Below are 15,613 nucleotides of genomic sequence, written 5' to 3'. Positions count from 1 at the left end.
CAAGGACATTAGGATGAATCTGTACATAATGCTACTTTGGTCACAACTAGCTTACTGCATTCAATTCTGGTCATTACATTATAGGAAGGAACTGATTGCTTGAAAGAGGTTGAGGAGAAGATGTTTGCCTGGGCTTGAGTTTCTGAGGCATAAGAAATGATTGAGCAGGCTAGTGTTGTTTTCCTTGCAACAATGAATGCTGAGACAGGACCTGATAGAGATAGGTAATGTGGGGCACAGATAGAGTAGATAAGGAGATACCTCTCAGCTTTGTAAAAGCATCATTATCTAGGGGACTCAATTTAAGACTCCTACCCCAGAGTGTGGTGGGAGACTGGAACTCACTGTCTGAGAGAGGGTGGGTGAGTGAGAAACTTGCATAATATTCAAGTTTTTAAATATTCACTTGTGTTGTTGAAGTTTTCAGGGCTAAGTGCCACGAGCTCAAAAATGGGATTGGTATAGCCAGATCCTTGGTCAACCAGTGTGGATGTGATGGGCTGAATGTCCTCCTTCGGTGCTATGAATGACTATGAATCTATGAGTCTTTAGTACTTTTGCTGAAATGTTGTCAGGACTCCTAGCTTTATGCTACATTATGCCATCACAGCAGCGTTGCTGAGCAATGAAGAGCTGCTGCCTGCTGCTCAGCCAGACGTTCATGGCTGACCTAAAGGTCCACTGCTGCCATTTAAGTGTCCTGAAGAAGGGTATTACCCTTCATGTTGACTGCTCCTTTCCTCCAGATGCTGCCTGACCTGCTATGTTCTTCCTGTTTGTCTACCTGATTAATACTTAATGCGCTGGTCCTTTGCAAAATGAGATGAAGAGGCTCCAAGAAGGGGCTAAGTGGGGTCCTCCTTGGTACCCCAGCTGGTGAGTGAGACACTGTCCCCTCCATGAAGTGCCACCTAATACTGAGATGTTAATACAACTGGAAAAATTGAAGCACTTTTCCCAGTTCCAGAAAAAAATAACCACATTCCACTTCAATACGATGTACAAACAGACGTAAAAGCAGAAAAAACCCATCAAAAATAAAAGATTATAACTGGCACATAGTTTATTGAATTGTTGTAACCTCAGAAACATTTTGTTAATTTTATTAATGCTTTGCTTCTGTTACTGTAATGGACACTTAGGAAATGTTGCATTGATGAATAATCCATCATCGAAGAGAGAGCTGGACTTAGTTTAAATATCTGATACAAATATTTATCCACAATTCCCCTGACAGTGTCGTGACTTGGGTGCTTATATCATATTTCTTGCACTGTTTCCTACATTACTCCCTCACTAATTGGATACAAAATTGGCTTGACAATAGAAGACAGAGAGGGTGGTTGGTGGAGGGTTGTTTTTCAGACTGGACTAGTGGTGTTCCGCGGGATCGGTGCTGGGCCCACTTCTTTGTTCAGTCATCTATACAAATGATTTAGCTGAGAATTTAGAAAACATGGTTAGTAAATTTGTGGATGACACCAAAGTTGGTGCTATAGCTGACAATGAAGAAGGTTATCTAAGATTACGAAGGGAACTTGATTCAGTGGGCTGAGGAGTGGCAGATGGAATTTAATTTGAATAAATACGAGGCATTGCATTTTGGTAAGATGAACAAGGGCAGTCTGAAAAACAGCCCTCTACCACCCTCCCTGTCTCCTACCCTAACAGTAGGGCCCTGGGTATATTGTTGAACAATAGAGACCTAGGAGTTCAGGTACATGGCTTTCAAAGTTGCCTCACAAGAGTAGTTAAGGCATTTGGCATGCTTGCCTTCACTGGTGAGACCACTGAGTAGAAGAATTGGGATGTCATGTTGAGGTTGTACAGGACATTTGTGAGGCTACTTTTGTACCTTGCATAGTTCTGGTCACCCAACTATAAGAAGGATATTATTAAAATGTAGAGGGTGCAGAAAAGATTTATAAGGCTGTTACCAGGACAGAAATGTTCAAGTTATAAGGAGAGGCTGTTTAGGCTGGGACTTTCTTCACTGAAGCGCAGGGTGTTGTGGGTGACCTTAGAGAGATTTATAAAATTGACGGGCATGGATAATGTGAATAGCATTTTCCTAGGATGAGGGAGTCTATAACTAGAGAGTATAATTTTAAAATGAGAGGAGAAAGATTTAAAAGGGGCCTGAGGGACAACATTTTTCTCACAGAGGGTGGTTTGTATGTGAATGAACTGCTAGGGGAAGTGGTAAATGCAAGTAACAGTTACAACATTTAAAAGACATTTGGACAGGTACATGAATAAAAGTGTTTAGAGGGATATTAGTCAAATGCAGGTAAATGGGAATAATTTAATTTGGGAAACTTGGTCAGTATTAATGAGTTGGATCGAAGGGTCTGTTTCTGTGCTGTATGATTCTATTGGTTAGCTCTGCTCTTGTTGCTGCCATACTTCTCACTGTGATCAAAAGATTTATTTTGACTGAGTCACTGAATATCAGTTCAAAGCTTGCAGACTATGTACAGTAACTATTACCAGCCAGGATATGCCAACAACTAGAACGAAAGGCAGAAGTACATGTATTTCTGGAGGCTTAAACTCTTCTGCTTATAAAAGACAGAAGATGAGGTGAAGTAGATTTTCCCTTTGTCATTGGGTTCCCCAACTCCTCTGTGTTGTTATGATCTAACCCAGGAACAGATGTCTGAGATCTTGCACAAATTAATTGTTGTAATGCCATGGTTGTAATGCCAAAGTAACAGTTTTCTAGTGCTAAGGGAATGGCAATGAGATCCTTGCAGGGCTCAATACAAATATTGTGCACAGACCAAAGCAATACTCAGTGTTATAACAATATGTGTCACCATCTTTGCCCTTCTTCAGGTTGCCAACAACACAATTAGGGAGACATTTAATTGCACTTTGTGAGATGCAGTTCAATGTCAACTTTACCAGAAGAAGATTAATCGTCTGCATAAGATATACAGCAATATTTCAACACTTTGACCTGGAGCTTTGCAGTTTGGCATCCCTAGATTAATTTTTTGATAATTTTCACATTGGTTATGCATCAGCTAAAAAATCACAGACATTATTATGGTGGGAAGCCATATGATTTTGATTAGATTAAGTTTTTCAGCAATATTTTTCATAAGTAGTTCTCATCAGTATTGAGAAGATGATGGGCCATTCAAAGAAACTTGTGCTGTGAACTATAGGTGAATTGCAAGTTCAAAAGATTGTTTGTATTTCAATCTTCCATTTTGTTTGAAAACGGTTTGCAAAAATCTCACAAATATTCTCACCATACGATCTCTACTTACTGGTTTCATGCAAATGTTGTAAATCACACATGATTGTACCTTGTTGATAATGCAAATCATGTGTGATTGTTTAAAGAAGTATCATTTGTTAGCACAGCCATGCTGGTAGGACTCCGATGTGATTTTGCCTATAACTTAAGAAACTGGGAATGGTGTTGAAGAATCCACAAATATTTATTACTGTTAACTATTAACAAACATATGTTTGCACACTGCAGCCTGTTTCCTGCTGCATTGTACAAACAGGTAGAACACAGCTCATCAGATTTATATTTTAAACTTCAGTACAATACTTTATAAATTTTATGACTTGTCCAGATCTAATAGTCATATACCCATCTAGAGAGATATGTGTTGTTCTTTATTGCGCTTGTTTGACAACTTGGATTTTTTTTATTGTTTTCTTGTAGCATCATGGTCAATGAGGTTATAGATTGTGTTGCGTGTTTGATTTCTGCTGCTGTTGATGGGCCATAGTGCCTAATGGATGCTTAGTTTTAAGCTGCTAGATCTGCTCAAATTTCATGCTGTTTAACACAGTGGTAATGCCACAGAACACAATGGAGGATATCTCCAATGTGAAAGCAGGACTAGGTAACAAAGGATGGTGATCACCATCATCACAACAGAAAAAAAAGGAAAGAAAAATATTGGTGTTCAACACTGTGGATTTATGAAGTGACTTTATTGTGTGATCCAGATGTCTGGTGCTGAAATTGATGAATCAATATCGCAAATCAGAGGGCTGGGTGATGGCGATGAAATCACAAGCATTCAGTAAAAGGTTAGCTCAGAAGTTCATTACGGCCTTTCATCCTGCTTAAGTGCATTCCTGCTGACTGGATAGATTTGTAAAAGCCTGGTTTTCCTCTTGCAGTTCAGCGGACAATATAATGGATAGACAGTTTTAATTTTTCAATTTATGAGATGTATTATCTCTACTCAAAATATCCTACAGATCTAAAAAGCAAAAGGAAAAGTTCTTGACTAAAAATTATGAAGTTATGAATGAGGGTGGGGAAGAAATTTCCATTCCACATGAATCAGAATGTCAGATACTCATTGGGTTGAATCTTAATTTTCTTTTGGTTAAGTGTGAGTTGCTGCATGGGTTTTGTGGAAGGATTCTCACTGTGAGGTAAGATGAGATTCCTTGACGTAGCTTACCAAACGCAACTCATTAATAAACTACCCCAATAGCGACTCTTGTGTCTGATCCTAGCCTCGTCTTACCACATGCATTTCAGAGAATAACTCACTATTCACTAATACCTGACATCTCTGACTCTCTACTTTATGGCTTCTGTGCACCTGGTTCAGCAGTGGCATTCTGCAGCTACCCAGCTTGCTCCAGGATGAAATCTGCTCGTGTTAGAGAAGGGCAGATGGCAATGTGATTATCTGACAGCAATCAGAGAACTGACTAAGGAGTTACACAGCCAGAACTCAGCATTCTGGTCTGAGGTCACCAACCCGGTCAGTGCCATCTCAACAGCCTGGAGGAATGCTGTTGTAAGAAGGTCGATGACCTTCACCTTCACCTTTGCTCCACCAGGCTAAGAGCTATCATCTTCTCTCTGCTGCCTCGCACACACTCTATCTCTGCTACTGTTGTACCCATAAGACTTGTGCTCTGCCACTCTCACTGCTGCCTACAATACCTTGTTCACTCTCCCACCATGGATCCCACTGCGAACCCTGCATGCCCTCCGCGCTGCCCACTCACTCTGTCTGAGCACCTCACCCCTTTCCTTATGAAGAAGTTGCCCCTCAGGTCCTTCTTAAATCTATCCCCTCTCACCTTAAACCTTTGCCCTCCAGTTTTCAATTCCCCATCCCTGCAAAAAGCCTATATGCATTCATCCTATCTGTGCCCCTCATGATTTTATACACCTCAATATGGCCACCGCTCATTCTTCTATGTTTCAAGAAACAAAGTCCTATCTTCTCCAACTACTCTCCATAACTCAGGCCTACTAGTCCTGGCAACATCCTTGTAAATCTTCTTTGCACACTTCCCACCTAAACTATGTCTTTCCTGTAACATGGTGACCAAAACTGTATACAATACTCCAAGTGTGGCCTCACTAATGACTTATACAACTGTAACATAACATCCCAACTCCTATACTCAGTGCCTCGACCGATGAAGGCCAGCATGCTAAACGCCTTCTTCACCAATCTGTTCACCTGTGATGCTGCTTTCAACGGACTATGTACTTGTACTCCTACGTCCCTCCGTTCCACAAAACTCCTGAAGAGCTTACCATTTACCATATAAGTCCTACCCTGGTTTGACTTTCCAAAATGCAGCACCTCACGCTTATCTGTACTGAATTGCATTTGCCAATTCTGAGCCCATTTCCCCATCTAATCAAGATCACTGGGCTGGTTAAAATTGTCATTTCAATTGGCTTGACTCGCTGTGGATCAAGGTGATCAAAGTTGACCAAAAATGCTGGAGAATGCTACTTAAAGGAGAGATGTGAAGCAGCAGACATAACTTGCAATGAGTTATTGAGCACAGTGACACCATTCTAACCACAGGCTAGTACTGCCTTGCTTGACCTTCTTGCAACCTTGAGACAAAGCCAGATCATAGACTCATTAGTAGATTTAGATTTCACTCCATCCCTTTCCGCAAATCGTTATTGAGGACATAACTGTTGTGTACATCAAGTGTAGCTTTGTAACACACAAACAGGATCTGGAAAAGACAGGGCATAAGTTCCACATTGTCTAAATTTCATCCTGAACGCCTTATGCAAGATCCCACGCAAAAGCTCAGCTGCAAAATTGATGGGTAAGAAAACCATCAGAATCAAGGATAATAGTGATACTCATTTTTATAAGCTTCACATGTGGTTTCTTAAAACTATATGGTCACTTTACATCCGTCTGCTGCTTAGAAACCATCTGTAACAGAATAAAGTATTAATTATGTATTATTTTAAATGCTTTGAAAGCTAATGAAAACTTAGGGACAATGTACAACTTTTTACATTTTTTCCTTCTCATTTACATTACATTAAATACTGTTTTCTTTCTCACCTTAAGTATAAGATCAAACTTGCTTTGAAAACAAGAAAACGTAGACAGCTGGACCCATTTGAGAAATGCAGGTCAGACACGATGATGACTGTTTTATCGAATGGAGGAAACAGCCTGATACCAGCTTGTGAACCGGGTTCACTCCGTGAAGAATCACCCCCCTGCTCCCCATCCAGACACTTCTGCCAATCAACGTTCTCAGTATATTCTTTTCTTTCAAGTTTAACAGTGATGGATAACTTCAACAATTGCAAGCTCTTTGTGCTTTTAAGAGTGCTAAATCACATATTTCATTACTCTGTTTTAATCTAACCTCTTCAACTCATAGTCTTAGAATAGTACAGCATGGAAACACACCCTTTTCATCCAACATGTCCATACCAAACAGATATCCTAAATTAATCTGGTTCCATTTGCCAGCATTTGGCCCATAGCCCTATAAATCCTCCCATTCATGTACCCATCCAGATGACTTCTAAGTGCTGTAATTGTATCAGCCTCTACCACCATCTCTGGCAGCTCATTCCATACACGCACCACCCTCTGCTTGATAAAGTTGTCCCTCAAGCCCCTTTTATATGTTTCTCCTCTCCCTTAAACCTATGCCCTCCGGTTTTGGACTCTTCTACTGTGGGGAAAGGAACTTGGCTCTTCATCCTATCCATGCCCCTCATGATTTTATAAACCTCTATAAGGTAACCTTTGAGTGTCTGACACTCCAGGGAAAATAGCCCCAGCCTATTCCACCTCTCCCTATAGTTCAAATTCTCCAACCCTGGCAACATCCTTGTAAATCTTTTCTGAACCCTTTCAAGTTTCACAGCATCTTTCCTCCAGCAGGGAGACCAGAATTCAATGTAGTATGCCAAAAGTGGCCTGAATAACGTTTTTTACAGCTTCAACATTACCTCCCTACTGTTATATTCAATGCCTTGACCAATAAAGGCAATTGGAGTTTTAAAAGACAGATTTTTAAAAAAAAAATTAACTGGAGAGTGATTTCAACCTCTAAACTAATTTACATTACCAATGTACTGTTGAGGTTGTAATATGGTCAGCCAGCTGGACCTCATTGAATATGAGTTCCCTGATTGGACTAGCATAACAGCTCCAAACAGGGAGCCCTGGATGAAATAAAAAGGCTGAGTGTCAGAGTTACTGGCAGTCTGGTATCTGACTCTGTATGAAGCAATATTATAATCAAGGACTGATCATTTATACCCAAAACGTGACTTAATGACAGGACACCAGCCTGTGAAGAGTTATTTCAACTATATCGTCCACTTCTAATCCCGTGAAGAAAAAGCGACAAATCTCTGAGGCTCATCGCAGACAGTTTACCTCATCGGTATTTGTAAATTATCTTCCTTCCTAACGTATCACAAAGACCATCTGAGGAAGCTACCTGCAGAATTCAACACTGGGATAAAAACTATTGAGTGGTTAATTACTTGGAAGAAAAGCCTTGATTTTTTGTTTTAAGCTAGATCTCCTGACAAGCTAATGTAGTTGCCAATAGGAAATACAATCATGTTTGAATTATTGGCACTTAGATAGATATCATAGTGTGTCTGTTCTAACGACATTAGTTTAGGAGCAGAATTAATTACACAATTCTTTGAGATACATGCAGCCTCAATCTTTCTTTTCCTTACCCAGCTGATGCATTTGGACAGTAAAATATTTAGAGTTTGTCTTGATTCTATAGTAGGCAGAAGTTTTTATTTTAAAAGAAAGAATTCAATTCCATAACAACATCTCCACAATGATAGTAAGACCAGTTACATATTCAGATCAGAGATAATGGGAACTGCAGATGCTGGAGAATTCCAAGATAATAAAATGTGAGGCTGGATGAACACAGCAGGCCAAGCAGCATCTCAGGAGCACAAAAGCTGACGTTTCGGGCCTAGACCCTTCATCAGAGAGGGGGATGGGGAGAGGGAACTGGAATAAATAGGGAGAGAGGGGGAGGCGGACCGAAGATGGAGAGTAAAGAAGATAGGTGGAGAGAGTATAGGTGGGGAGGTAGGGAGGGGATAGGTCAGTCCAGGGAAGACGGACAGGTCAAGGAGGTGGGATGAAGTTAGTAGGTAGATGGGGGTGCGGCTTGGGGTGGGAGGAAGGGATGGATGAGAGGAAGAACCGGTTAGGGAGGCAGAGACAGGTTGGACTGGTTTTGGGATGCAGTGGGTGGGGGGGAAGAGCTGGGCTGGTTGTGTGGTGCAGTGGGAGGAGGGGACGAACTGGGCTGGTTTAGGGATGCAGTAGGGGAAGGGGAGATTTTGAAACTGGTGAAGTCCACATTGATACCATATGGCTGCAGGGTTCCCAGGCGGAATATGAGTTGCTGTTCCTGCAACCTTCGGGTGGCATCATTGTGGCAGTGCAGGAGGCCCATGATGGACATGTCATCTAGAGAATGGGAGGGGGAGTGGAAATGGTTTGCGACTGGGAGGTGCAGTTGTTTGTTGCGAACTGAGCGGAGGTGTTCTGCAAAGCGGTCCCCAAGCCTCCGCTTGGTTTCCCTAATGTAGAGGAAGCCGCACCAGGTACAGTGGATGCAGTATACCACATTGGCAGATGTGCAGGTGAACCTCTGCTTAATGTGGAATGTCATCTTGGGGCCTGGGATAGGGGTGAGGGAGGAGGTGTGGGGACAAGTGTAGCATTTCCTGCGGTTGCAGGGGAAGGTGCATTCAGCTGTATTCAGATCACATTGGCATAGAAAGCTGCATGCATTCTGCTCGCAGCCAGCAGATTCCATTTGTTCTGATTTAGTCAGTCTCTCCTCTCCTACTCTCTGGTATGTATGGACATTGTGTGTGCGTGCGTGCGTGTGTGTGTGTGTGTGTCAGTATAGTTAAGCTAACCTCCTTTTCTTCATTAAACACCAGAACTTCCATCAAATCATTTTTTAAATTGTCACAGTGCGTGAATAGTCATGTACTGTTGTTGGCAGCTATAACCTTTCCAAATGAAAACCATGCAATCAAACAGGAAGAGGAAAGCCTTTTCCTCACTTGGATGTAATAGAGAGAATGGATTACAGTTTGAGAAGATTTGCTGCTTGGTTTGTGGATGAGGTTGTAGACTTGCTGGCTGAGCTGATGGATTTGGTTGTAAATGTTTTGTCACTCTGCTAGGTAACATCGTCAGTGCACCTCTGGTGTTCCATGAAACTACTAGATTTATGCCGTGCAACCCACTTCACCGTCAGTGACAACATATACAAACAAATCAATGGAACACCAATGGGATCCCCAATATCAGGACTGATTGCAGAAGCAGTAATGCAAAGCTTAGAACGGACAGCGCTCCCCACTATACAAACCAAACTTTGGGTCCAATATTTAATTTAGTGACTATTAAACACAATAAATTGGAAGAAACCCATCGGCACGTAAGCAACATCCTTATGGGGATAAAATTAATGAAAGAAGAAGAGAACAGCAACTGACTACCCTTCCTAGACATAATGGTAGAATGCACAAACAACAGGGAACTCCAGACCAGCGTGTGTAGGAAGACCACACATACGGACCAAATACTCAATTACAGTAGCAACCACCCCAACACCCACAAACGGACCTGCATTAGGACACTATTTAAATGAGTCAGACATTGCAGCAACCCCAGAACTACACAAAGCAGAACAGGAGCACCTATATGTAGCCTTCCTAAAGAATGGATACCTGAAAAGCACAATCCGCCATTATCTCTGAGACAGATCACAACATGATGGCACAACATGACCAGACTCTCTAATCATCCGACCATACATCAAGGACATTTCAGAGATGGCCAAAGTCTACACAGACCCCAAGGTATCAGAGTAGCCCAGAAACCAACAATCACCCAATGACAGCTACTGATGAACGTAAAGGATCCCATACCCAAAACTGGCAAAACTAGTGTAACATGCAAAATACTATGCAAGGACTGTGAGAAACCACATAGGCCAAACCAGAAGAAAATTGACTACATGGATACATGAACACCAACTAGCCACCAAAAGACATGTCTAATTCTCACTTGTCTCACTACACACAGACAATGATGGACACAAATTTAATTGGGACAACCCATCAAAAATCGCACAAGCTAAACAGAGAATGCCAGGGAATTCCTGGAGGCCTGGTATTCTAACTGGAACTCCATCATCAAATACGTCGAATTAGACCCTGTGTTCAAACACTGACAAACAAAACTGGAAATAATACAAATCACACCAGCAAAACGAAGCATATAAATATCAAGCAGGACAGAACATTGACACTTCACTAGCTGTGCACTGACAATGTTACCGAGCAGGGTGACAAAATATTTGCAACCAAACCCATTGGCTTGGCGAGTATGTCATGGGTTTAATGGTTTGGTGAGAAAGAGGTTTGTTTATTTCTCAGTTTGACAACGTAACAAGAGGGAGAGGCCATTCAGCATCTCAAACCTAGTCAGACATTCAGTTAAACTATGGCTAGCCTAGAACCTCACTTTATCTATTCACATTTGTTTAACTCCTATGAGCCTTTATCCAACAAAATGTCATTAATGTTTATCCGGTAAATCTGAATTAACCCAGAGTCCACACTCGAGTGGTAAGAGTGAGTTCCAGATTTGCACTATGCTTGAAGTAAGAGACATTTGCCTGTTTTCATTCCTAAATGGTCTATCACGAATTGGGAAATATTGCCCCTTTTTTGAATATCCACCGCCCCAGAGAAGCAATCTCTCTGTGGCTGCTTGACTCTCCTTCCAAACACCTCTCAATTTTCTAAATATTAAGGAAATACTCGAGTGAATGCAACCTGCCCTTCCCAGTTTTTTGGGGGTAACACAAGGAGTACAACACCACCTTTGTCATCTACATCAAGTTTCCGCTCGCACCAAATTCCTGACTTGAGCAGCTTGTTTTAAAGCACTCAGTTTCCCATGCAAAGTTACCAGACCTCAGCGCTATACTCTCATTAGAGTCACCATACTTCAGGTGAGGGGACAGTTTGAGAAGGAAAATTGTGGGCATCACTCTGCATCGCAAACCAGCCATCCAGCCAATTGAGCCACCTATGTCACTATTTTTCCCTTCAGATTGCATTGTAGATATTAGCAGAGGAACACTGTTCTTAAAAATTGCCTTTGTGTGTTGTTTCAACAGTGGCATACTAATCAATGGAAAAGACAAGGTAAATCCATCTGCTGAAGTAGCAGACAAAGAAATCATGCACAACCGTGCTTTGCTTTCAGACTTTTTTTTAATATTGCCAGTTTGACTCCACGGAAGGAATTGAAAGCATTCTGCCAAATTAGAAGTTGTTTAGACAAAACTGCATGTAAATAGTGAGATAAAAAAGCTAAGCCACAGGAGTCTGAACTACAAGCAGAACATTTTGGAAAAGCACCAGTAAATGAGCTAGTAACTGAAAGAGGAAATGATTGATTGATTGATTGATTGAAGGCTAGTCTCACCTGAAATGTTCTCTAAACTCAACCCAGCCTTGGATATTTCTTATATTTTCAATGTGGTGAGATCGAATAGTGGCTCTTAACTTGCTAACTTGTTGTTTTACACCATCTGTCAAAGATCCAGGGAGTAGGGAAAAAAGGATAATGTAGGAAATGTTAGAAGAAAATAATCTTTCATGGTATCAGCACCACAGCTGGTCTTCATTGGGAATAGATTATTCCTGAAAAAAAATGGGGATGGGGATGTGTAATTAACCTGTGTTTGTTCATTTCAATGCAGCAGGCACAATAAATTTGTGTTCACTTCAGTGATTTAACCATACAGCCAGAACTAGGCACACTGTTGAAACAGGTAATTACTGTGAGTTGTCAAAACCACTTCAACTGAATCTGCACCTTTATGGGGGCGGTGGTGGCATGGTTGCAATAAAACCAGGGAATCAGGCAAGGAAGTGAATCTACTCTGGAAAACATTGAAGACAACCACAGCATGGCCATCACAGTGGAATCCTTGTTGAAGCAGGTGTAAAGAGAGAGAGATGCTCTTACAGGTCACCTTTGACAAGAACTCCTTGGTTCTTAAGAGACCTCTACATCACTTTCTCAAAAGCAAGTAGGAATTGGCAGTAATTACTGACCCAGCTAGTAAAGTCCATAAATTAAGAATGAATTAAAAAAAATCTCTAGGCTCAGTCCATCAGGATACTCACACTAGTAGCCAAAGTCAGTGAGTGCATCTTCAGATTTCATGATCCTCAGCCATTGCTCAAGTCAACATGCTCACTACTCATCTACCTATATTGATGGCACAGTGGTTAGCACTAGATCTGGGTTTGAATCCAGCCTTAGATGACTATCTTTGCAGGTTCTCTGTGTCTGCATGCATTTCTTCTGAGCACTCTGGTTTTCTCCTATTGTCAAAAAATCTGCAGGCTAGGTGGATTAGCCATAGGAAATGTGGAGTTATGGGGATAGTGTGGACGGCTGGTTCTTTAGGACAGTCTTTGGAAGGTCCGTGGGGCTGAATGGCCACTTTCTGTGCTGTATTCTATGAGTCTCCTTCGGCAACACTCATTCTCTCACAGTTAGCACTGTGCAAGTTTCATTCCCTTGTATTGGAGCTTGCATACACTGCCAGCTTTTGAACCCACTACTTGGCCAGGGCTTTGTGTGGAGCCTTGAGCCAACCGTCTCCTCCAGCCCAGAAGAGGGGCTAACTCTGTTTGTAGGCTTGTGGACCTTGGGCTTCTGACTGGTGTTCCAGCTTGTGTTGCAGTACTAACAGACATCATCCAGTGTCTTAAGCATTTTTGTGGGAGCTCACATTTGATGCCACACGAGGTCAGTCATTCAGTCTGCACACTCAAGCTGCAGCTGGCTTTTCTGAGGGCGACAGGGCAATCAGGGCCTGCTAGAAGGTGCTGTGGATGAGCTGATGGTCCAGTTACATTGTGGCATCAATCCTTCTGATTGTACCAATTGCACTTCCACCACTGCCTTGATTTTTCTGCCAGTAGTCCAACCTGAAGCAGTGTCACCCGCACTGAGAGGGTGCAGCCCAATGTTGTGCCAGGATGTTAGACACCGGTGCCACATCTGCAGTATCCTCCAATGTGGCACTATTGGCAATTGGAGAATTGGGGTTATAGTTGCTGGTATTGCATCGAGATAACATTTTACCCCCATAGAAAGGACAGTCCAGGTTACCTTCCTCCTTTGGCATCTTTCTTCCTAGTCACTGCGCCTGAGGTGATAGTTCTATAGCTGGTGCCAAATGCTATGGGGGTACAATATGCAACATGCAGCAGTTAGCCACAGATCTTGGAAGCTGCCCCGCTGAGGACTGCAGGATCATTGCCAACACAGGCAGCAGAAGTATTATTTCAGCATGGTAATCACCTCTGCCCAGGAACACAGAACTTAAACATTGCTAAAAGGCAGCACAGCGTTCACACTTTGCATCTTGCACTCATCAGAACTACTGGGTCAAAAAGCAGTTTTACAAAGGGAACGCCAATTTAAACGCATGAGAAGGGGTATGCTGATTGGTTGCCACAATCCCTTGGCAACACTCTGACCAATCAGAGTCTATCTTCCTGATCTGAGAACGAAGAGATCTTGCCTGATCTCCATGCCAACAAGGCACCAATGTGATTCCATGCCAAGACAAGCAATGGCACTGAAGATGCCACTTTGGAGCTCTTAAGGGAGTTTGACCTGCTCAAAAATGGGCAAACAACTCTCATACCTTGGCCACTGCATTAACAGTGGCAAATTGGAATTCATTCCTCATGCTTGAAATCATAAAGATGTCAGAGGAAATACCATAGCTTGTAAGGTATTTTGTCTTCAGAACACTGTCACAGTCTGCAGTCAAAGCAAAATACTTTTCAGCCTGAGTATCTTGTCAGTGTGAAAAGGCTTGCAAAGGAATATCTTAACTTGAGACTTTGACATGACAGACACACTTTTCAAGAAGAAAAAGACTTGCTAATGATAGCTTCTTGTGCATGTGCCAGGTTGTCATTTGATACCTGTGGTGTAGTTTGAGTTTAAGGCTCCTTGACTAACAGCTTCCTCCGTCAAATATGTCCTTCTGACAGAAAAGCCGTGATGGTCTCTCTGTTGCCTGTTCTGATGATGACAGGCTCGTGAGAGCTTTGTGAAAAGAAGAATTGACTCGATCCAACCCATGGGCTTGTACGGGTGAGAGTGCTGCGATTGAGTACAGCTGTTCGAGAGGCAAGCCTTGGTGCTGACTGACAACCATTTACATTGTAACTGCGACTGGGCATTGACTATGTGAAGAATTTTGATTGAGGACTGAAAAAATATGCAAGCTACAATATCAAACTGCTGTTTTTTTTAATGTCAATTCCAGTTCTCAATTTGGTACATCTATGGGCATCAGAAAGCAGTGCAGTTGGACAGTTACCCAGTGCTGTACAATAGTCCCTTTAGACATCTTCATGTAACAAGTACAAACCTTAATACACTGTGATTAAACAAGGCTGACAGGTCATGTAATTAAGCTCTTCTAAACTTTCGAAGGTGTCTGATACAGCAGATGTGGAGATGAAAACTGTACCTGCATTGCTTCTAAGCCTCTTACTCACTCACCAGGGCACTCACTCTCTTTCCTGCAAGCACTAACTGCTGTGCTGCCCACTTACTCCACTTGCAGTCGTTCCCTTTCTCTCATTCCACGCGAAGACACTACAGAGACAGCCATACGGGTGGCTGGAAGAGCACAGCAAACCAGGCAGCATCTGGAGGAAAGGATCAGTCAACATTTAGGGTATTACCCCTCTTCAGGACCGGATTTGGGGATAGGAAGAACTGCAGGTAAAGAGAGGGGTGGTGGCGGAATGGTGGTGATCGGTGGACTCTGGTAGTAGGTAGTTGATGGGAGGGATGAATCCTGTTGGTGGCTGGAGGTGAGGAGGGGGAGCTGGAAGGGGAGCCAAGGGATGGGTGGGGAGGGTTACTTGAAATTGGAGAACTCAATGTTGAGTCCTCCTTTAGAGTGCCCAGGCAGAAGTTAAGGAGTTGTTCTTCAAATTTGCGTTGTGAGTCACTGTGACTCTGGAGGAGGCTGAGGAGGGATCTGTTGGAGGGAGAGTTGTGGGGTGGGGGCTGGGGTTGAGATGGGTGTTGACAGGGTGTTTAGGTTGGCCGTTATGGACTGGGCAAAGAAGCTCAGCAAAACGGTCACCTAGTCTACGATAACAAAGTGTGAAGCTGGATGAACACAGCAGGCCAAGCAGCATCTCAGGAGCACAAAAGCTGACGTTTCGGGCCTAGACCCTTCTGATGAAGGG

This window comes from Stegostoma tigrinum, chromosome 2, assembly GCF_030684315.1.
Source record: "Stegostoma tigrinum isolate sSteTig4 chromosome 2, sSteTig4.hap1, whole genome shotgun sequence".
Taxonomy (NCBI): domain Eukaryota; kingdom Metazoa; phylum Chordata; class Chondrichthyes; order Orectolobiformes; family Stegostomatidae; genus Stegostoma; species Stegostoma tigrinum.
This window is presented reverse-complemented; position numbering follows the sequence as displayed.